Source organism: Euprymna scolopes, chromosome 14 (genome assembly GCF_053919585.1).
Source record: "Euprymna scolopes isolate OS-2025 chromosome 14, ASM5391958v1, whole genome shotgun sequence".
In the NCBI taxonomy this organism is placed as follows: Eukaryota; Metazoa; Mollusca; class Cephalopoda; order Sepiida; family Sepiolidae; genus Euprymna; species Euprymna scolopes.
In genome coordinates, this window is record NC_136495.1 from 92,634,093 (window position 1) to 92,659,684 (window position 25,592).

The 25,592-nt window shown below is 31.2% G+C and overlaps 1 protein-coding gene across 1 annotated transcript in view; it reads right to left on the reverse strand.

Moving 5' to 3' along the window:
- Positions 1-25,592, reverse strand: part of LOC145293162 (nuclear pore complex protein Nup50-like) — a 720,593-nt gene that overhangs the window by 382,431 nt on the left and 312,570 nt on the right. The window lies entirely within an intron of this gene.

Genomic DNA, 25,592 nt, shown 5'->3' on the forward strand with positions numbered 1-25,592 from the left:
AAATCTGTTTGAATTATGATATATCAATTCTTTAGCAAAGAATTTCATGTGGAAACAATACTTTCTGTAAAGAATTCAGTAAAATTAAGATAAAAGAAATTCTACTGACAACTAATATTTCACATAACACAATAAGAGAAATAAAATATTAAGTATTGGTCTGACTGACATTTTAAGAGAAACAGAATTGATAACAATAAAAGAAATTCCCCATCAACAATATTCGAATAAGATATGATGCAAACATCTACATATAATGAAATCAAGAGTAAGCCAATATTTTCAAGATAAAAGAAATACATTAGAAGGAAGAAAAAATTTAATAAAATATAAAAAGTAATAAAAATAATTTCAATATTTAAAAAAGAAAGTGTTCTGATCAATATAAATATTTAGAACAGCTGATCTTAAATACATGAGATTGAAACTGCATTAAAAAGAACTTGCGAAAAAAAGAGTGGAAAGTCAGTGAACTCGGCCATTAAGTCAAGAATAATCCAATTTAGAAATGTCAATTGTGTGTTACAAAGAATCAATGAGTCTAAATATTTTGTAAAGAATGTTAATTGAAGACTCACTAAAAAAATGGCAAGTGTTCCTTCTTATTTCATTCAATTAAACTTGAGCATTAACTGAAGGTATGAATGACCCACCTCTATTTTTTTTTTTCATTTTTATTTTGTTTTCATTTATAAAATGGAAAACTTAATATAAAATATTTTTTAAAATACTGTTAAAAGGTTTAGCTCATTCATAAATAGTTCTATATCAATTTATCAATATTAAACCTATTATAACGAGTGTAGAATTAAATTTAACAGATAAAAAGGAAGTCTAGTCCATAAAACTGATTTGTCATGGAGATCACCATACTTTTATTTAATTTATAGTAAATACACATTAGATTCATTCAAGGTAGTTAACCCTTTTTTTTTTTTAATTATTTAAAATAAAAAATGCTTTTATATATTTTGCATGTACTTTAAACATTGATAAACATCTTTTGCATGAAAGATCTCTATAAATTTTTTAAAGGCAGGTTTCAGAAAATCAATTGGGAAATTGAAATTATGAACATTTACTAATTCATAAATGTATAAAAACATGATTTATTAAATGGGCATATTGATAAAATAAACACAACAGAAGCAAATAAACAAGGTAATCACGGGAAAAGTGATAATGTTCAGGTTGATTTCTGGGAACAATGTAAAGTGAAATGTTAAAACGCAAACTTAAAATGGGACAATGCTCTGGTTTTGGGGGTAAATGGAGGAACAAAGTTCAAAGTGTTATGACATGGGTATGAGGAGAAATAATAGTTTCATGTTGGCTGAGCAAGGACTGTGAATGAAAACTAAAAAAGAGTAAAAAAAAGCATCTAACAATCTAAGTTACATGGTAGTAGTTTAATTAGTGCAACACTTCATTAAAAATACAAACAAAAACAGAATTTACCAAATGAAAAGTTAAATTTATTAATTTTCATTTGTTAAAACTGAATTTTTATTTCACTGTTATCATTCTTATCTAAGATAACTGTAAATTTTATAAATTTCAATGAAAGAAATACAATCTTTAAATCTAATTACCATATTAATTCTATTCAAAATGACAGCATCTATCTATTTGTTCACAAATTGCAATTTAAAATGACTATTTTTGTGTATTCAAAATAGTGAATTTAAAATAGTTTTTTCTTTCTTCATAGATGGAATAATTCATTGTTTACAAAAAAGTGATAGATTGATAATGGTTATCTAAGGATCTTAGAATCATAACGATGAGGAAAAGTTATTGTTTTCTGTTTCAATGATGCTGAAACACAATGCTTTTGGGGAAAACTCGTTTTAAACAGTCTTCACAGATGAGATGTCAAGAGTTGGCAATTTTTGCAGGATTTGAAGACAAAAGGCAGTCAGTTTTTAAAACTAACCCGAGTGTGAGATTTTTTCGGTTACAGCTTTAGTAATTGGAGATTATTCATCAGGTTTTCCTAACACTATAAATGCTTGAATGTATATAATACATTTAAATAATGGTTTGCTGCTTTCATAGGCCATGTAAGTAATTTTAAGATAACTTGCAGTAACCTGGGAAGCTAAGAACGTAAAGTATAACATGTATGACTACAAAACTGCTATGCTTATTTAGTGAGTGTGACTGAAATCAAAATGAGAACACCAGTACAGTTAAAAATACTATACTAGTGTGTCCAGTCATAAAATACGCTTAAATATGATAGTTTAATTTATGCAGATTTCATATTCATTATTACAGAGCCAATTCCCTACTGAATATTATAATGTACCAAAAGTTAAAAAAAAAAAAAAAAAAAAAAAAAAAATTAAAGACTTCAGTTAGAATGTAAACTAAAGGATTTAGTGTTCCCGCCACATTCCCTACTATCTGAGCTATTGATACATAAGTATTTAAAATTAAACCACTTCAAGCTAGCAATGAATTTGCATAATGTTCATTTCAACCAGGGTTGGATCAAATACCGACTTTTAACAATTGAAATACAAATACAAATACTTTCGTTAAGGTTACCAGAAATACAAATACAAATACTTTTATTCCTAACTCTAAAAATACAAATACAAATACTAACGCTAAAAATACAAATACAAATACTTTTATTCCTCAATCTCAAAATACAAATAAAAATACAATAACTGATTTAAACAATCTGAAAATATGCGAAGAAAAGAAGAAAAAAGAAATATTTCCTTCCAAATTTGACATCTACATTACACTCTATATCATGTCCTCATTGCATTTTATCATCATTAGAGCTCTGAAAGTTTCCGGGCCAAGTTTGGCTCGCTCTGGGGTATAAAAATTACCAGCCTTGCTGAAAACTCTTTCAGATGGTGCCGATGTTGCACAGCACCCTAGAATATTTCTGGCGAAAGGCTTCAAAATCTTGAAGCTCTTGTTTTCCCGCCAGTACCTCAGTGGGTTGACGTCAAAAGCCAGAACACATTCTTCTAAGTATGAATCGAGTTCTGCCTTTACCGCTGTAGTGTCGCTTATTGATGGACTTACATTTAGCTTCCCAGCTGGTGGCATGTAGGCAAAAAGACGAGAGCGTTTTGCATTCATGTCAGCCTCGTCTTGATTTTTGTTCACGATCATGAAAAACTTCCTCTCTTGAACTGTGTTCTTCAAAGACAACTGAGTTGACTGCGAAATAATTAGGTCCACAATCTTCGAAATATTTTTATTTTTCATTTTTTCACATGACAGCCATGACAGCTTAAACCTGGGGTCCATGACAGCTATAGCAATGACACCAGTCCTATCAAGAAACGGATGCAATCTCTTTTTGATAGAAGACTGTAGTGCATTAGCAAAGTTTAAGCAGTAGGTTGGTTTACTTTCCATGAATAGTTTGAGGCTGTGTTCAAGGCCAAATACAACTGGTGCAACGCAAGAAAGTGTCACCATGTTTTCTCCTTCCACTTGCGACATTGCCTCTAGGAATGGGTCCAAAATTTGCACCACTTCTTTTAGCATTGCTATTTCCACTACGTTCAATTCTCGTATGTTCTTGCACGATCCTAGGAGACAAATAGCTGAGTTGACACCATTGACATCTTTGAGAACTGACTTAAGCATAGTCAGTTGAGAGTTCCATCTAGTAGCATTAGCAGCCTGCAGTGAAATCCCAATATCTTCCAAGAACGGTGCTGCCACAGTAGATCGCCGTATTGCAGCTACAATACTACAGCACTTGTGTATCACAGTTGCAATTGCGCTGCATCTGACACTGGGATCATTAAAGGCATCTCGTATGCAGATTTGTTGTGTGTGTGCAAAGCAACTGGACCGATCCGGTGGAAGAAGGGCAAGGACTTCATTCAGATCAAGTTCTTCTTCCAAAATATCAAGTTCTTCTTCCAAAATATCAATGTTATCTATGTCTCCATTTTCCTTGATACTTTCATTTTTCACTTCATTTCCATATAATCCTGGTAGACATATATCAAATGCTCTCACCAGACGAAGCATTGTCTGCAACCACTTTCCTCACTTTGCCACGAATTCCAAATTTAGTCACTACATCCTCATATGCTGTAGCAATATTTACAGCTGTGTGTCGCCCCTCAAAGCAATGACCCGTGACTTCAGCTCCCATGATGAGTTGATGAAGTGTACGGTGACACCAAGAAAAGATACCATTTTCCGATTTGTCCAGAGGTCTAGTGTCAGGTAAATAAGACTGAGGTTTTCAAATTCGTTTATCAATTGCGACTTAATGTCATTTGCTCTCTGCAGGAGTAAACTGCTTCTAAGTGTGGTTCTGCTTGGGAACACGAAGCGTGGTTCTGCTTCATGTAGAAGAGCTCTAAAAGTGTTACTTTCCACAATACTCAAAGGCAGTTGGTCACATGCAATGGAGTTTAAGAGTTTCTTTACCATAGATCGTTGTTTGATGTGCTTAGTGCTAAATTTGGCCTTAAAAAAGCCAAGCTGTCAACCCTGAATTGAAGCTACTTGACTCACAGACTTATCGTCACTCAACTAGCAGCAGCGTGTGTGACTGGAAGTGGACAGGGCTGGTAGACTGGTACACGTACGCAACATGTATGTGAACAGGGTTGGATCAAATACTGACTTTTAACAATTGAAATGCAAATACTTTCGTTTAGGTTACCAGAAATACAAATACAAATACTTTTACTCCTAAGTCTAAAAATACAAATACAAATACATTTATTCCTAAATCTAAAAATACAAATACAAATACATTAAAATTGTATTTAAATACAATTGAAATACAAATACAATTGTATTTGATCCAACCCTAATTTCAACGTGTTGATATATTTTTATTAAAATATATTAACATGTTGAAATGAACATTTTGCATCTTAACTTGCCAATATGTGTCTGTATGCATTATTCATCCATTCAAATAAAGATTTTATTTGTTGTAAACCATCCTTGATGTCTGATTACTATTTCCTGTTAATTTCAGTGTTATGTGATCGATAGTTTAAGAGTTTATTGGTTATATATTTACACACAGACACACCTTCTGTTTTAGTTATATAAATAGACAACGAACTTTGTAAATGTTTATATACAAGATCCTTCAATAAGTACCCAGACATTTTGTACAGGCATTTATAATTGTTGTAGACTAGTGAAAATTCAGTAGGTTATTGCTATACATCTTATGAGATGACTGACCAAATATTTTTTTATTTCAGTTTCAAATGAACAACTACAGCAGGAATTGGAATACACCTTACTAAAGCCTGATTGCCATTGTTGGTGAATTTCAAAAATGCAATTCGGACATGAGGACACTTTAGAAGAACGATATGCAATAAAATTCTGTTTTAAACTTGGAAAAACGCCACAGAAACGTATGGAATGCTTCAGACTGCTTTTGGACCATACTGCATGAATTGAGCATCAGTTTTTGAGTGGCATAAGAGATTCAAGGAAGATAGGTAGTCTGTGAGGGATGATGAGAGGTGTGGGAGGGGTAAGGAAGTCAAAACACCAGAGTTGATTGGCCAAATAAAGAATTTCATGCATAAGGATCGTCGTGTCTCTAGAGACAATAAGTGCAGTTTGATGTCAGTGTGGGAACTGTACACACAATTATTCATGAGAAACTGAAGATGCGGAAGATTTGCGCAAAGTTTGTCCTAAGGATGCTCAATCCTTGTCACAGACTATTTGACGAAGATGAGCATCAAGACAGTTCCTCACCCTTCCTATAGTCCAGACCTTGCTCCCTAAGCTCAAGGAAAACCTTAGAGGCTGACATTATGAGACAATTGAGGAGATGAAAGAGGCTGTGACTAGGGTTATTGACATGCTCATACAAGAGGACTTCCATGGGGCCTTCAAGAAGTTGTTTGAACGGCACAACAAGTGCATTGCAGCCTGAGGAGATTACTTTGAAAGAGGACTAGCATTTCATGTGTGTACTATCAATAAAAGTGCCCATATGAAAAAGTCTGAAAGCTTATTGTATGCACCTCATACCTATAAAGTTTTTTCTGGCTCTGACATTTACATTAAAAGCCTACTTTTTCTATTTAAAAATTATTAAAATGAACTTCTAATTTGTATACTCCTTTGAAAAACGGGCGCTTATTAATTATTCCATTTTTATTGTTTCTTATTCGATGATTGGTTTCATTTAACTACTACATTTAATTTTATTTATGTATAGTTTCTACATTGTGCATAATTGCATAGAATTTAGGATGAAAAGTTTTGCACATGGACATGTTATATATAAGTGACCTTGTTGGTGTGTGTGCGAAAAGTCTCTACCAAACTCTTCTCTGTATATTTGGTCTGTGTTAAAATTTGAGATATAGGATATTTGGGCCTGCAGCACACTTCCGATTTGTTTTTTAGTCAATTAAATAGCGACTGAAGAGCAAAAATTGAAATAAAAAATGTTTTGTTTTTTTTGCGCATGCACTAATTAAAAGTTATAGGTTAAACTTACTTTTTGCAGTTTTTGTCTATGTATAGATTTAGGTCATACGCTAATGGATAAGGCTGGAAGGCTATATGTTTTGGTTTCGATTCTAGCTAATGGCCCCTAAGTCATTTTTGTACTTCTGAAATCACTCCTATATATTAGATACAATGATCGATAGTGAATTGGTTCTATAAAAATAAATACAAAATCTGCATGAATTAAAATCTAATATTTAAGAGTATTTTATGACCGGGCAGCCTGCTAGTATATATATAAAAAATGATCTTGTGTGTGTTCAAAACTTCTCTACCAAACTCCTCTCTGCATAGTTGGTTTACATACTTGAAACTTGATATGTAGAGTATTTGGACCTCGGAACACTTTTGTTTTGTTTTAGCCTGTAAAAATAGCTCCTATGGGGTTAAAATTTAAAAAAAAAAAAAAAAAAAAAAGTTGACCTTAGCAGGAGTAAATCAACTAACTTCTAAGCATGCATACATTTTTTAGCTTAAAGTTAATTAATTTTTTAGCCTTTTTTATCAATCTGGCGATAGCTTAGATGGTAATAAAGGCTGAAGCGCTAAATAGCGAAAGGTTGAATGTTTTGGTTTTGATTCCAGCTGATGGCGCCAATATTTTACTCTATTATAATAAATATGAAATCTGCAGTAATTAAAATATCATATTTAAGCATATTTTAAGACTGGGCAACACCGGGTGACCTTCTAGTAGATACTATATTATAACCTAACAGAGACCCAAATTCGATTTATATAAGATATGGCATCTAAAGAGCATGGAGAGCATTTTTGCACAGATTAACTTAAGGGTTCAGTTTGATATTCTAAAAAGGTTAAAAACTACAATAAAAGGTACTTAAAGAATGATGGAGAGTACAACGGCTAAAACATTGTGAAAATAACTAAGATGAGTACAACAGTCCAAAACATGTGAATCATGACAGTAACTTGTCCATAAATATTGCCATATACTACTGAGCCTGCACAGCTGACAAATCATGGGGCTGTCTAATAGTATCACAATAAGAATATTCTTCTGATATGAATTAACACCCAATTTTCCATCTCAAAACAATGTTATAATCTGAAAGTACCATTTTTTGTTGATACAAAGTTAGGGACAGAGTTTTTGTTTTAATAAGATATATTTGAACATATGTGATAAATTTGATCTCAATCTTTCATGTAAAAAACAACTACATGTTTGACGATGCTATTATTATTAATATTTAATTCTTCCTAAAAACTCACAAAACATTCAGCTGGCATTTCAAGTAAGAGAAACTCCAGAAAATGATAGCTTTTAAACTGGCAAGTAAAACTTCATCCTTATATTAGCAGACCAACATTGCCTAGTTGTAAAATATGCTTAAATATATTTTAATTTATGCAGATTTCATATTTATTCTTATCGAGCCAATTTTCTATATATTATATTGTACCCAACATATAGCAGTAATTTCCAAAGTTTTAAAAAATATGACTTTGGTGCCATCAGCTAAAACATGCATCTCCTCAGCGTTATTTGTTACCATCTGAGTTATGTCCACATGAATATAAAAACTTTAAAAATTAACGCAGATAAATGTATATATGCATATTTGCACATGCATAGCAGTTAAGTCGATTTACACCTGCCCAGTTTTAATTTTTTAATTCTGACTTTTAGTAGGTATTTTTTCTGACTGAAAACCACACATCAAATTTATTTCACACATCCAAATCCTCTATATATCAAGTTTCAAGTTTGTAGACCAAAAATGGACAGAGTAGTTTGGTAGAGATCATTCTGCACACAAAGGACACTTGAGATATATACTAGCAGGCCTATCACCTGATCATAAAATATGCATAAATTTGATAATTTATACAAATTTCATATTTATTATAATAGAACCAATTCTCTATTTATTATATTGTATCCAATATATAGTAGTGATTTCAAAAGTAAAAAAAAAGACTTGAGCGCTATCAGTATCAGTTACAATTGAAACCAAAACATAACTCTCCAGCCTTATTCATTACCATCCCTACGTATACAAAAACTTAAATTATGTATTTGTGCATATGTAGAAGAAGCACTTTAAGTTGACTTGCACATGCCAAGTTCTAATTTTTTTTCTTCAAATTTTGACTCCCTAGCAGCTGTTTTTACTGACTAAAAATCTAATCAAATTTGTTCCACATGTCCAAATTTCCTATGTATCAAGTTTCAAGTCTGCAGACTAACAATTGACAGAAGAGTTTAGTAGAAACTGTTCCTCAGACACACAAACAAGGTCATCTTAATATTACTAGTAGACTGCCCGGTGTTGCCCGGTTGCAAAATATGCTTAAATATGATATTTTAAATTATATAAATTTCATATTTATTATCATAGAGCAAATCCTCTATTAATTATGATATTGTACCCAATATATTGTAGTGCCTCTTCCCTGCATAAAACCAGGTCGTAAAGTACATTTAAATTTATGCAGATTTCATATTTATTATTATAGAACCAATTCTCTAGTGATTATTATATTATACCCAATATATTGTAATGATTTCAAAAGTTTAAATTAAAAAAAAACAAAAAACTTTGGTTCCATCAACTAGAATTAAAACCAAAACATTTAGTGGTCCAGCCTTAGTGGTTATCATTTGAGCTATTGAAAGATGGATTCAAAAATGTTAAAAATTAAGCAACTTTAACATAAATGTATATGTGTGCATGTGTAGAAGGAACAGGTTCATGCAACTTATTCTTGCATTGGTGAAATTTTTTTTGACCCCCTAACAGGTATTTTTACCAGCTAAAAACCAAATCAAATTTGTTTCACAAGCCCAAACCCCGATATATCAACTTTCAAATCTATAGACCAAAAATTCAAAAAGGAGTTTGGTAGAGATTGTTCCTGATACATACAGACAAGATCACTTATATACATGTGCGTATGCTAAGACTTACATCCTAAATGCTACACAATTATGCACAAATAAGTAGAAAATATCCATAAATAGAACTGAGCAGAGCAGTTAAACGAACCCAATCATCCAATAAGAAACCATAAAAAAATGAATCAAAGTTTATTTTTCGAAGAAATATGCAAATTATGAAGTCACTTGCATGACTGAGTATATTAAGTTCATAATAATAGAAAAAGTAGGCTGTTAATATCAATATCAGTGTGACAAAAACTCAACTTTATATGTGTATGGATAGATATATTGCTAACAGGAGTTAATGAATAATCTTTTTTTTTTTTTTTTTTTTTTTTTTTTACTTCCACTCTATATTATCGTTTTATTTATTTATTTTTTAAACATTTTATAATATCTAATTTTTGGTGTGTGGCTGAAGAATGTACTGATAATTTATTAAATTAGGAGGTTTAAGTAAAATGACATTAACTGAAATATATTTTGGTTAATTATAGTCTTAACCTTCCTTGAAGCAGATTGGACATTTCCTGCTTCTAACTTTGAAATGCTTATTAATATGTCCATTCTTATTTGTAATTTCTGTAAATTTTAAATTATAAATAAGGCATAATGTTGCATTTTATGAATATCAAGTGCAAATGCAGATCATATAATACTATTGTACTTTCTTTAATCAAAATGAAATATTTATCTAATTGCTATGAGGCCATCCCCAAAACTGTCTCAAAGAGACAAGTATTTTGGTGGTGACCGGTTTGTTTTGACTTCTAAGAAAAGAATCTTCCTGTGATTTCTGGGATAGTAAAAAGAAAATCTATTAAAAAAAACAAAAACAAAAAAAAAAACAAAAACAAACAAAAACAGCGATGAGCAAGTGAAATTAATGCAGTGCAAATGGGATAAAGAATTTTTGTTGAAATAAATGCATGTTATTTACTCGTTTCTGAATAATTATGTATATGGCAACAAACCAGCAACAGTGACAAAAAGGTTTTAGAATAAATGCCATTTGTTTAAATAACGCATGAAAGAAATACTATCAGAATAAATATAGGCAGACACACACACTTCATTGGTGAGAATCAGTGAAATTTTCAAGTATTGTGGAATTAATCTCAGCTGCATTAATAATACATTTGAACCAGGAAAATTATTCTAAAAAAATCTCACCAGTTGTTATGGCTATATCCGTGTACGTTATGTAGGGAAATTGTTTTTTTTAATAAATCATACAGTTGATTGTTCTTAATTTATTACGGACTATCATCCTCATCGTTTCGGCCAACTATTCCTCTGGCCATTGTCAGGTGGTAACCGCGACGGAATAGGAACTCCGAATCTCCTGACTGCATTCTCAGCAATTACTGTTTTCCATAGTTGTTGTCATCTCACCATGTTTTTGGCCAACTAAGCCTCTGGCCAGCTTTGGGTAGGATTGAAACTGCTATCTTCAGACACAGTTCACCTGGAACCATAGAGATTAAACATCTCTATCGGGGCCCGTGGCTCAGTGGATAGAGACGTTTAATCGCTTAGTCTGCTAAAAAAAAAAAAAAAAAAAAAAAAACACTAAATAATAGGGGGGTTCCTTCCAAGATGAATGCAATTTGGATGAAGTGAACATCTGGAATGTTTTCTATTGGTCGGAGGGAAGGGGGAAATTTACTCGAGTAGTTAAGAGGCTAAAAACTTACCCAAGAAGCTGTATCAGGAACTGGATGCGCATGTTCAGGTAGAGAACACACACTCATACTTGACACATAAGCTCGCTACTTGTATTTACCTTTTTTCAAAACCCATGAAATGTAATCGTTTTCTATCCTGACGTTCAATTGGTGCTTGAAGAACACAATCAAATTCAACTCCTTGGTTATCTCTCAGACACGATGTCTACACCACCATATGCACTGCAACCAGGATTGTGAAAAACATCATTTGTCTTCCCCCACACCACCCTGTCCCACAGTGGCTCAGTTTTCTCGTTTATGTAGGATACATTTAGCAGGTCAAGATGCTCAAGATCAATATGAACTGTAACCTCATTGACATAGGCCAACTACCACCAGAATTCATGACATTTAAAGAAAGCCTATTCAAGCATTTCTTCTGCTAGCATGTGGGGACACTCAAACAAATCTATTACAAAACTGTGTTGCATGGAATTGAGAGGTAATCGATTCTGGACCAATGACCAGGTCAGAGAATACTTAAGTTGTTGAAATGACTAACCTGACACCCAATTCCATTCAGATCAGACTGCCAAACATAGATTTTCAGCAGCTCCCATTAGTAATCCTCTATGGAGTTCCTTTCTTGAAGTTAGAGAAAAGTCATTGGACCTTGAAAGCTTTTTGAGGGTGTCTCATCATTCTGAGGAACTGCGTATCACTCCTTGGCCTACAGTGACACTCAATCAAATGGTTGAGAATGAGATCGGAAAAGGCAGATTCCTTTGTTAAAGTTCAATTCAGGAAAGCAAGTCAATCACCATTTTGATGATACATTAAATTTGATATCCCCAAACCTCCCTCACACAGACATTGAGTACAGACCTGTCTTTGAGCCCAATGCCTTTTCCTATCCCATAGAAGTAAGAACAGGAGACGGAGGGCCATCAGGTTTTATGTAAGCAAACGAAGTACAACCAATCAGTACAGAATGTGATGAAAGACATAAAGGTCACACCCTTTACTCTTTAAGGAGAGTTTCCTTGAAAGCCAAAAGTTAACTGATTCTCAGATACTACACTTTTATCTTGGCTAAAGAACCAAGGAATTATAAAGAATATTTAAGCAAGAAAAAAAAAATTGAATTATTACATTATCTTTTCATTACCTAATTAATGCATTACCTATTCTGTTATAAAACCGTTCTCCCATGAATAACGTCATTTTTAGATATGATGAATGTATATTTTTGAGATGAGGATTGATCATTATTTTTGTATTATTTATTTTTAACGGCTATGTTCTTTGAGAAAGCAAAAAACCAAACATTTTTCACCATTCAAAAATAGCATCCAGTGTGAATACACCTGAAGATGGTCAAATATTACATTGTTCAAAACATTGTGGAAAAAAAAAACAATCAAGGTGAGAATAATAGTCCAAATAATACAAAAAATAAAATAGTCGTTTTTGGGGTTTGGAATTAGTGTTCACCCTTATTTTTTTTTTTGGGGGGGGGGGGGGGTAGTGTATAATATATTTGTTTACCATATGTTTTCAGCTTAGTAATAATGAACAACCAGAGCAAGCTTATTTTTGCAGGTATATTTATACAAGTACTCCAGATAATTTTTCAGAAAATAAAGGGGGGGGGTGCTAATAACTTTTTCTAAAACATTTTACAATGATATCGTCTTTGTGGGAGGGAGGGTGGTTTTGGTCCACACCAAACATTTATAACTAGCAATTCCAACACTTTTTTAAATTTTAGAAATTAAAAATTAATACAAAAAATGTTAATATGGGATGGATCCGCAGATCGCTCTATTCATAATAATTTAATGTGGTGTCAGCATTCCCGGGTTGGGTTTTATTTCCATTTTTGTCTCGCTGATGCTGTTGGTTTTCTTGCACCAAATTATTTTTTGAAACATAATTTTGAAAGTTAAATTTAATTACGATATCGTTTGGTTATTAAATTAGCTGAACCAAATTTTGTCATAGTAATGGTATATATATATATATATATGTGTGTGTGTGTGTGTTAGGTATAAACATTTTGACCCCTCCCTTTACTTAAAAATTCACCAAAAATCAGGAAATTAACCAATTTTAATGAAATTTTCAGTATTTATAAAATAATGATCACGGAATATAATGAACAAATTATTTTCATTTAAATCTTAGTGGAAATGTATTATTTTGGTTAAACAAAATATACCTTTACTAAAGTTATGGTTTTCAGTAGTAAATAAAAAAACGCAAGAATTTATTTTTGCTTTTTTTATATAAAGCATCGTAATTTGTAACAATAAAAAATAAAATAATTTTTATAGGAACATTAAGAAAAAAGTCCCTAAAGTCTGCATTAATGAATTCGATATAACTCAAAGAAAAATGAATTTCTCGAACTACCAATATTACATTGAATTAAGCATTGTTTATTTAATATTTTCACACACAAAAAAAAATAATAGCAAAAATATTTCTACTTTTTAAATTACAGATTTCGCATAATTTTTATATGCAAGATTTTAATAATTTCCTTGCTCGCAAGAATGTGAATCTTTCAGTGTAACAGTTTTTACATAATCTTGTACAATTATTAAAAAAAAAAAAATTTAAAAACAGGAACATAAAAAAAATAATTAAATTAAAAAATGACAGAAATTGATACAAACGTTCAGAATAGGAATTTATGGATGCACGTCTGGGAAAAAAAAAAAGAAATCTGACACCCCTACCTCCTTTTACTATCATGACTTCATTTTGAAACAGCATTTCGATTGGCTGAAATTTTGGGCCTCCTTATAATCATGTTTACAAAATTTTAGTTTGTTGCGTTTTTAGCGAACGGTAAATTATTTGCTTTTTGAGGGCTAATTAAGTTATTTTTGCACAAACAAGGTGTTTTTTTTTGTTTTTTTTTTTAATTATTATTAAATATCTTAGGACTTTACTAACTATATTTGAAATAGACCCAGAAAACTAATATTTATCTTTTAAAGGATTTTTACAATGAATCTATTTAACTTCAAAATTTAGATGAATTGGTTAGCTTGCCGTGAAAACATTTTTCATAACTTTTTTTTTTTTTCCCACATGTATAAATATTTTTTTCCTTTAGGAAATTAACTTTAGTCTCTAATCTTTCAAATACAATTTTAAAAAAAAAAAAAAAGTAGTCGGAAACCTACAAAAACAATATGATAAATCGGCTTTCAAAACTAAACACACACACGCGGAGTGTTTTAAAAGTAATGCTTCATATTTTTATTCCGCCCGAAAGGATCAGAAGGCATTGAAAATGGCTGAATTATATATTCATGAGCTGAAAGTTTTAACTCTCTGTTGTAGATATTGACGGTGTGCGACTAAAAAACAACCCCTGTCATGGACATGTGTCAGAGATGCTTCATTGAATTCTGACATAAGTGCAAAATGAAAATGCTGGTGACTATATAAAAATAAATTCTGGAGCTCACAAGGTCGCTCATTTTCATGTTACCACTCCTGTTTGTTTGTTTTTTGTACTTTTTCAGTTAAAAAGAAAAAATAGAAAGTTTTACTTTGGAAACTACAAAAGGATATATATATATATATATATATATATATATATATATATATATATATATAGCATGTAAAAAATCTTCCAAAACTTTCACTTGTTTAATACATGAGGATTTGCTAAGAATTTTACAGCCAGTAGAAATGTCTATTCAACAGTTTAAACCTTTGCAAATTCCTTTAAAATTTCAAAAACTCATTCTTGTTTTTTACCTATTAAAATGACTGATTTGTTTATAAATGAACGAAAATGCATTGTGATTGATGAAGTTTTATAATAAATTATTTTTCATAGGATTTAAAAAAATTTTGCGTTTTTGATCACAAATATTCTATAGTAAAAAATCTATAATTCAATATATTTTGAAATTACATTGACGCATAAAAAAACAATACACAGGCACATGTGAAATATTGTTTCATAATTTTATTACTATAAGATGCAAAGGAAAACATGAATTTTCGACTGTCGTATCAAAGAATGAAACATTTTTCAAGTTCAAATTTCTGGAAGTTATAGAACGAAAATGTAGAAATGTTGAAATAGAATTGTGCACAACGAGGGATAAATACTTTCTGATTAGGATTTAAAAAACTGCCTCTGAGCTAAAAATTTAAAAGAAAAGGTGTTTGAATAATGGAAAATAAATCGAAGTGGTTGTCACAAAGCCGAGTTGTACATTGAAGATGTGTTTATATGCCAGTCACCTGGGGAAGGAGGGGGGGGCAGCAGATTTAGAATTAGTATTAATGATGGATCGAAGATGGAACGGGGAGAGGACACAAGAACATTAATGGTCTAATAGTGAAGGGAAAGGGATTGGAAGCTAGAGTTGTAAACTATGTGGGTCAGTTAAGATGAGGAAAGGGCCTAGGCTGCTGGTATGAAAGGCAGTCATGGAATGTCATTCTTGTGCAGATGGTATGTGCACAGGAGACAGAGGAGGAGGAGGAAGAGGGAGACTGAAAACTACTACTGCTAGACTACAGTGCAACCGAACGAGGAAGCCACAGTTCGCTATGATAATTAGTTATTGCCTTTTCAAACTTGAAGTAACAAAGAATTGTTTTTTTTTTTAACTAATTTGTGAGAATAAAAGATTAAAATTTATTTCTTTCCCATCCCAAAGAATGACAACCTGGAGAAGAGTAGTTCTGTGCCAGTTATAAAAGAATAATCTACACCCCCCCTTTTTTTAAACAACTAACTAAAGTCCCCATTTACGATAATTCATAATCGTCATGTAAAAAATTCTGAAACATTGTCTTAAGGCGTCAGAATTAAAGAGTTGGAAACCATCAAATGTATTAAATCAGGTTGAACTAGCAAGTATTTTTTCATTATCTTTTTTTTTTTTTTTTTTTTTTTAAGTTCTTTAAATTAAAAGCACGAAAAGTACACAAAATAATTTGACATTATCAGAGATTTGAAAAACATTTTAAAATATAAAAATATTATATGGCACGGAAAAATTATTAATGAAAACAGATTTTGTAGATTGGAGTCAGACTTTTTTAAAATTTCAACAATCTGTAAAGCGTTTGGACTGAATTATCTGTAACAATGTTGAATAAAAATATACAGCAATTAAACTGCTTGCAAAAATAAAAAATAAAAATTGTCAATTTTGGAAACTAGCATGCATTATCACATGGTTTTCAAAAGTAATCACAGAATTTCATATAAAAAGATTTCAAACTATTTCATAACTAACTCTGAAGATCATAAGTGTGAAAGAAATAGAAATCTCCCAAAGTTTTGGATATTGTACTTCCTCGAAATGTCTTTTTTTTTTTCTTTTGTGGATAACCTGTGAATTTCAAACTCAACCATGTAGAAGGAGATTACTCTATTTCAGAAGATGAAATAAAGGTTTTGTTTGAAATAATTGACAAGAACGTCAGAGATTACAACAGCTGAAACATATCAATAATGTCAAGGAGAAATGTTGATTATTTAAAAAAAAAAAAAATCACAGTAAGGATTTTAACAAAAGATTTATTGTATAATGGCTTTTCAGAAATAAAAATTATATTGTAAAAAAAAAAAAGTGACGAGAGAGGCGGGTCAATAAGCATTCATGTAAATAATTCTTTGCATGTCAACATATGTTTGTTCTCTTGAAAAAAAGGGCAATTGATCCCGATTTGTATAGATCTGCAATTGATATGAAACATTGATCAAACTGAAATACTGATCACCTTGAATATCAAGATAGATTAAATCGATCATTCGTAATATGCATTTAAATAATTTCCTGTATTTCTTTGAAAAGTAAACAAACTGCTAAAAACATTTTTATTTAAGTGAAGGCAAACTAAAGGGGTGGGTGTGCACAATTTTTCTGAAACAAAAATTGTTTTTACTTCAATTTTTTTTTTCTTATTTGAAGAGAGAAAACAAAATGAAAGATTATCCGTAAGTTGTAGTCAAATGTTTAACATATTCTATATCTATTTAAATTAATGTAGATATCAGTACTATTGTCCTTATCTTACAGCCGTGAATGATGCTAACTAAAATCAAACTTTTATATTCATAACTTATAATTTTTCATCATCTATGCCAAACATTAGTTCAGTGTAATAATAATAAACCAGCAGTGACAATGGGGTTAAAGATAATATAAAATATTATATAGAATATAAAAAATATATGTTATTCGTATGATTTGGATTCATCAAACAATTTTTCTCATCTTTAACTCAAGAGGAGAACAGTAATTCGATGAATCCAAATAATACGAATCTCAAAAATTCAGAAACGTCATAAATGTGACTCTTCGATTGGTAGGCATTATGTGGGATATGTGAGAGTTGCCATTGTTGGGTTAGTATTATTAGAAACCGAGTTATTGCTTAGGAGAGCTGAAGAAATCGGCAAGATTAACAAAGTCACCTGTAACTAAAACTGATTTTCATAAATGCTTATAAAAGAGATTATCCATTTAAATATAAGAATATTTCAAGAAAAAAAAATAGTAGCTTCCCCATCTAAAAGTTCAGCGGTCAAATGGAATTTGATAGAAATTAAATCAAATTTTATTATTTATAAGCTATGAATTTAAATTGAAACATTAGTTTTAAGTAACTTTATGATATGCAGAGGTAATTATGTAGATAAATAGAGAAATATAAGATACAACCTGCATTCATCTTTCATTGCTTGAAAGTTGTTTGTTTTCTTTACTTTCAGTTTTTTTGGGGGGTGGGGGTTGCACACTAAAAAATTTTTTAATACGATTTTTAAAACGTCAAAAACATCAATTTATTTAATACATGAGGATTTGTTGAGAATTTTAAAAACAAAAATGATATTCTATTTTACAGTCAAAACCTTTTCACATTTAAAAGTCATTTTTTTTTTCACAGTAACTATTAACAAAAACATTTTTTTTAATTTTAAAAACAAAAATGATATTCTACTTTACAGTCAAAACCTTTTCACATTTAAAAGTCATTTTTTTCACAGTAACTATTAACAAAAAAAAATTAAAGACTAACGTACAAAAAAAAAAAAGAAAGGGAAATGCGATGTGATGAATCAAATTGAATTATTTAACCTTATGCTATTGCATTTTATATTTCGAAGAATAATATATTAATAATAAAAATAAGACATGTAGAGTAGAGAAATTCAGAGACACAAAAGTGAAAACTGAATTTATTCCTCAAAGTCAAAATCTAAGTAAGAGGGGAAAAAATCTTGATCTTTCCTTCTAGTTCTTTTTCCTTGCATGCGATGGTACCTCCTGACACCAAATCCTTAGCCATCTTAAAACCTTTTCAGATATGACATACTTTTTGATAACTTTTTTGTTCTACATGAACAGTATTTTATATTTTGTTGTATAATTTTTTTTCTTTTGATGAAGTTTTAAGCGGAATAAAATACTAATCGGGAAAATGTTATACACTGCAGGCAACTGGAGATCACGTTTGAATTTAATGTTCTCTAAAAACTTCTTCAACCTGTCCAGGGTGAATACCACACAAGGCAGGCAAATAGTGTTGAAACTTTGGCCTAATCCGTTGTGTGTCAAATATAAGAAACTTATTTACTACCATTTGCATAATAGTTATTTTAAATCTAATACATTCTGTTTTCAAAAATATTAATGTTAGAAAAAGTGGAAATTACTCAATATAATTCCTAAAATAATAATTTAAAAAAATGGATTTAAAAAGGTCATAAAATATCAGATCTATGCTAGACTGAAACAAAAATTTGCCACAACTAAAACTAAAAATAGAAAACGAAATGTGTTTTGAAGCTATATCAGGTTGAATATTACAAGTAAATATGTCAATTGGCATTTATTAATTTGAGAGCAAAATATTGCATAGTCAAGAGTCTGAGTAAAGTTTTTATAACCAACTCAAAAGTTTGGAATCAAATTTTTTTAGTGAGAATTTAAAAAAAAAAAAAAGAAAACAATCATTGGTCACAAGTAGCACCCCATCTTTGAAAAACTAAGAGTATCAAGAAATGATTGGACTTGCATGAAAATTTGCTATCATACAAGTAAAAGCGGGAGTCATTTATTTTGTGTTTGTGTACTAAGGCGTATGTTTTGTTTGGAAAAACAATATTGGCTCTACTTCACTTGTTGTTCTGCTTATAGCAGATGGTGTAAATCAAGGATCAAAGGTTGGGCTTTACAACCATAAAGACTCACTGGTAAACAAGAATGGCATCAATGTAAAAAGAAGGCAAAGAAGAAATTGAACTGGCACTGTCTTAATGCATAGAGTATAACTTCAAAAATTAACATTCAAGACATTTTTTGTAAATATATCAAAAATTAAAAGCATTTTTTTGTAGATCAAAAAACAAAAACAATAAAAAAAAAATTGATAAAACAAACAAAATGTAAAATGGTGGAAAGCAAAGAAAATAGCAAGACACGTTTATTAACAAAAAAAAACAGACATATGCTAGATTGGAACAAAAATTTGCCACAACTAAAACTTGCCGTGTAGGAAAGATGGATGCAGAACCTATGAGCATCCAAACTACTTGCAATCACCATAGTTGACAGAGAAGTGAAAGAGTATTATCGTTTGGGTGCTTTTATTAAACTTTATAGGATTGAATAAACCTTTCACTGTAACAACTTACAAAAGAATTTTTCATTGTGTGTTTAAAGATTTTTAATGTTCCAACAATGTCTCTTTCTACATTAATCTGAAAACTTCACTGGTATCTATGTTAATAACATTTTGACAATGTCTTTAACTATTAAACATGTTCTTCTCTGATCAAGGCTGATGAAAAAGTTCTCAGAAGTTTAGAAATATTTAAAATATGATGTGATTATTTTAGTTTCTTTAATTTATGCTTTTCAAAAAAGTCAACTAAGAACATTAAGTTTACATGTACTTAGATCTAAATTCATAAGAACCTGCTCATTTTGATGAGAACTGTAAAATTTGAACTATAGTCATATGACTAGTAAGTGGTTGTGAAGCAAACATTGTCTATTAAATCAAAACGTCTGTGTGCATTTGTAAATCTACTAAAAATCTTTTATCATCCGCATCATACAGGCATGAACGTGGTATCGTTAGAAAGAACGATCTCGCTGACAAAAAATATAAAAAAATTGGGAAAAAAATCTCAATTATTTTCTGTAGAAATGTTTTGTTTGAAGGGGGGGGGGTCAGATAAAACCCTTGCTTTTAATGCAGCTTGCAAACTGCACATGCATGAACCATCATTATATTTTCCATTTTAAATAGCTAAATTTGCAATGCCATAACATCTATGTCATTGTGAGCCAATCGATAAGGCTTACGAACTTAAGTTATGCAAATTTGCGCTGAGCATGCGTCAAATACTTTGCTTTCAGTTTCATTTATGGCTTTTTTTTTTTTTTTTTTTTTTTACAACACTAATCTATATATATAAAAGCGAAAATGTATCGCTTTTCCTCAATGTCCACAAAAGGCTTCTTTCAGAGAAGCGCTCGCTCAGTTCACAACTTCTTAAAACTTTTTATATCATTTATAAATTGTAATATCTCACAGTTAACCACGGAGCTCGCCTGTCTATTTAATTTTATTGACTTTCAAATGTTAATTATTCGACATTTCCCGCATCGGCATGCGTTACATTCGGTTTTCGGTATAAAAAAAAGCGAAACTTGACCCTAATCACTGGGCGAAAGCCAGTGGTCTCTAGAGAGCTAAGTAACGTTTGGTCAATGTCGACTTCGTCATATCAGACGGTAGCTTTCATTTCGAGACGAGACGCTCCCCCTAATAAACAGGGAGCGGGTTTTTAAAAACAAACAAACCGATTTATTGACCTCATTAAAAACTGTCCCGCAGAAAATGTTAACTGCTGAATAGCTATCGCAGTCACGTCAATCAAAAACGCGCACCTGTTTTTTTTTTTTTTTTTTTTTTTTTCACTTTACTATTTTCCAACTGCGCGTCGTCAAGGCTTCGTTTTTTTTTTTTTTCACGGGCACCTGTTTTTTTTCACATTTTTTTCACACACACCTACAAACACCCGGGCAACGCCGGGTACCTCTCGCTAGTTCAAAATAAAAGAAAGCTTGTGTTTAATTACACCTTTTATTTTTTCAATTTTTATATATTTTCTGTTAAAATAAAAAACAATTAAGTTCTATATGCATCATGAAAGTTTTAGATTCTTTCTTCACGATACATATGAAATTTATATTAGTTTTTTATTTTTATTACAAAAAGATCATGTTTGCTTAAATGTAAAATTACTGCCTAAATACACATACACAGAGTGTTTAGGATAAATTTGATAATTTGGGGATATTCTCTCACTTAAGAACATTTGAACTATTTGATAATGATGAAGTTGAACGGATCATTTTTTTCTATATATTCAGATATATATTTTGACTATTAGTGCAGTTGAGAGCTAGAGATGATAGATGACTTAAAATCTTTGTCATTATGATTTGCCCCAGATTAAAAAGTTTGAAAATCTTAGCTGCAGTTCAATGTTCCTTGAATATCTTAAAGCTGAGATGCAAATTTGAGAAGTGCAATGGAGATGTGAAAGAAGCTCCTAAAGCAAATCATGCATCCACTTAAGTTGGAAAGCTTTGCAGAAGTAGCTACCTGAGTTGCTGTCCACTGTTGTCAAGCACTAAGTGGAGAAAGTGACTGTAAAAAGACCATAGGTATGGCAGCAGAACTCAGCTATGTCACAAATTTGATAAAACCTAAAAGTGGATGTTTAAAACCTTTTATGACTTCACCAGTATCAACATCTGGCCTTCCAACTCACCTGATTACCACATTATGAACTATTATGTGTATAGTGCAGTTGAGAAAGAAAGCAACTACATGAATGATTGTCAAAAGCAAATTGGTGTTCAGGTATCTCTCGAAGGACACTATGAAAGCTGTATACTTCCGGTCCCTCCTGGAGGCTGTGGTAGAAGCTCAGGGAAGCTTTTTGGAGTGAGTTGTATTTACCAAAAGATCTAAGAGATGCTCTTTGAATTTTGAAAATACATCAATTATTGGCCAAGATATTGTTTTTCCTTTTTTTCAAAAATGTGTCCAACACCCTGTATATATATTGTAAATCATAAATAAAATAATACAAAAAGTTTTTATTGTTTATGCTTATTTTTAATTAGCTGGGCTACCCGAATCCATATAAAACTATATGAAAGTGAAATGTGTGTAGCATATTGATATTAAAACTCCATCTTTCTCATCCCTTTTTTTTTTTTTTTTTTTTTGTCCTCCGCCATTTCTGTATCTTCAGCACAACTCATCACATTTTCTTGTTTTAATGTGTTTAAATGATGTAATTTACATATTAGAGCTATCCCTCATTGCTCCTGAACAATGCTAGAACAAAACACAAAGCCATTCTTGTTTCTGGGTAATTTCCTTCTCTGCACCTGCTGTTACAATTATATGGAGAGAAATTATGTTGAAAATGAAAATAGTTCAAAGAGATAAAATGCTATACTGTAATATAAATTCCGGACAACTCCAAGTAGAACAAAATTCTGTTACTAAATAGAATGTAGTAATGTTAATAAAGACAATTTTATTTCTCCCTGACAATGGCGAGTAGAATAAAAGTTGTCTGTTACCTTTCTCCATCCTGCATCACTTGCAATAAGTTGTCACTTATAATAAGGCAATGTTAATAAAGAGGGTTCATAGAAGAACTGCCAAAAGTACTTTTCAAATGATTTTATGAAGAGAAATGATGGTGATAATGACAATTCATTTGCTAGCAGATAACACCAAGTAGAACAAAATTTCTACTGCCCACCATGACTTAATATAATAACGCTACCGAAAATACGGTTGAAATCAGTGTATGAAAATAAATGGTGTTCATAATAATATTATTTATTAGTATTTTTTAGATGAGGATTGGTTATTTGGATTCTTTGGACTAATGATCTCATCTTGAGTGTCACTTTCACAATGTTTTGGTAAATATAATTATTTTCCACCTTTTGTCCTGACCTTTTGACAACAAAAATGTCAAGTTACAAAGTAGCAGCCTTGTTATAGATTTAACCCACGTTAATAAATTAACATAAAACAAACAACTCACAGGTTTGTCATACAAGTACAGGATTATATTCCTTAATTTGTAAAATTGTGAAAATGACCATTTCTTGTGTGCATGTTTTTCTCATGTCAACATAAAATGTATACTTATCAAAGTTAAGAAAAACTATTTACTTTTAATTGAATATTGAAAAAAAATGCAGAAACATGCAATAAAACAAAATTTTGGAAAAATCCTATTTTAAAAAAAAAAGGTAATTTAATTACAAAATTAAATTCACCGGAATATTTCTTGTAAATAAGTTAGTAATTTTAATGCTTCAGAAATAGTTCAATAAAAAGGGTGGGGAATACTTAAAAGAAGCATTTAAACTATTGATTAAAAAGTCATTTTTGGACTTAAAATTTTAAAATTAAAAGATTGAAAGATTTGGAAGCTATTTATTAATTTATAAACAGTGATTAACAACAACAGAATTAAGTCAGTTTTATATATATATATATATATATATATATATATATATATATATATATGACAATTTGATTTAAAATTTAACTTTCAAAATTATATTTAAAAAATGATTGGCGAAAACAAAAGCCATAAAAAATTAAAAAAAAAAAATGATAGTAAAAAGACTACCAGGCCAGGTAGATGCAACTAATACTTAATACAACTAAAAGCTGATATATAGAAGTAGTAAAATTGTGTATTATGTCATTATGTTTTTTCTTCTGTGTAACAGTGAAACAATTCATATAATAGTAGAAGAAGGCACTTCTGCATTCGCATTTGTGCACGTGTTTGGGATCAACTTGACATACCACTACCCACTAACATCATCAATAGTGGTGTCCATCTCCCTCCCTCAACAAACACTACCATCTGTATGTTGAGGAAGATTAGCTATGAGAAGGGTAAAGAAAGAGAGAATAAAGTTTGTGCGGTAGGAGGAGAAAAAGGTGTGGGCGTGTGAGGTGGAAGTGTAATGCATCACTAATTTCTTGTATCTAATTCTCTCCTCCTCCTACTACTACTCGCAGGTTCAACTCACCAGCGTTGTAATACACTAGTTGTTGTTATTCCTTTTCTGATGCCACAAGTTGTACAAGTGCTAGCAAGCTGATTTTAACATGCTTACAATTTTATGCAGAGATGATTACCAAAATGTACAAGAAATGGCTTTCTCCATTTTCAACAACATAGGTGCATGCGGGTGTCTGGAAGGGTAGAGGGAACAGATGAGAATTGTGTTGTTGTTGAGTGATGGTCTCCATAAAACTTGGTCTCTCAACTTCCTGTGGAAATCTGCCATGGTTGTGTGTATATATAAGTTTATGTCAAATGTGTGTTGTTAATAATATTTTTTATTCATTTTCTTACATATTAAGTTGGTCGTTTTTATAATGTTTTTTGACATGAAGTTGAACATCAAAAATCGACATTATTTTTGTACGAACCTAATAAATAGAAGTTTCTAGCAGGTCTAGCAAATCAGTGTACAAATAGCAACTAAATTGAAAACTAGTAATAAATTGAATGAAAAATTCTGAAGTCCTTTAAAGACTTATTTACATTTGAAAGTTTATAAATTAAATAATTTATATAGTTTATAAATTAAGTAATTTTGGAAATATTTTAGGGCGCCTATGTTTGATATCTGCAAAAAACATTCACAATTGCATAAACTGAATGCTAACATAATTATGGTTAATTGAAATATAAGGAAAATGTTAGTTAACATTCATTGATTTCTCTTTTTCGCTCAAGCTGGAAAAGGTTTTATGGAAAAAGGGGGGGGGTCACATGCTCTTCAGCCTTTCTACTGGATTGACCTTTGCACACACAGAAATAAGAATATACAGATGCAGAATTAAATATACTTTAAAGTATTTTTACAATATATATGCTTCCTCCAGTCGCATATTTTCTGGAAGGATTGTGAACAAATTACAAATCTTCTCGTGCTGTAGCATTTTTCCATGCCAGAAATGAAATCAGGGTTAGTGTTCTCCATAGGCTTTGGTCCATTGTTGGTTAGATTCCTCTGAAAACATCACATGATTTGAACTTGGCAGAATAATTGGGGTGGGTTGCCATTACTTTCCCCAGCGCAGTGGCATCTCACTCACCTGTTTGCGCCTATCCGTTATCCTTAGATCATCCGCATAGCAGCAATTGAATAATATAACTCTTAATACCATAGAATCATTGATCTGCTAGAGATTCATCCTCCTGCCGACGTCAGAGTTGCCTTCTCCTAGATGCAGGTCTTAAATAATACTAAGGGTGCACCTCTCCTAGTAAAATTTGTTATGACTCGGCATGGTACATATAGTGCCTAGCCTTTCACAAATGGTCACTCATCTGGTACCCGCCAGGCTCATCATTGCTTAACTTCAGTGATCTGGCGGGA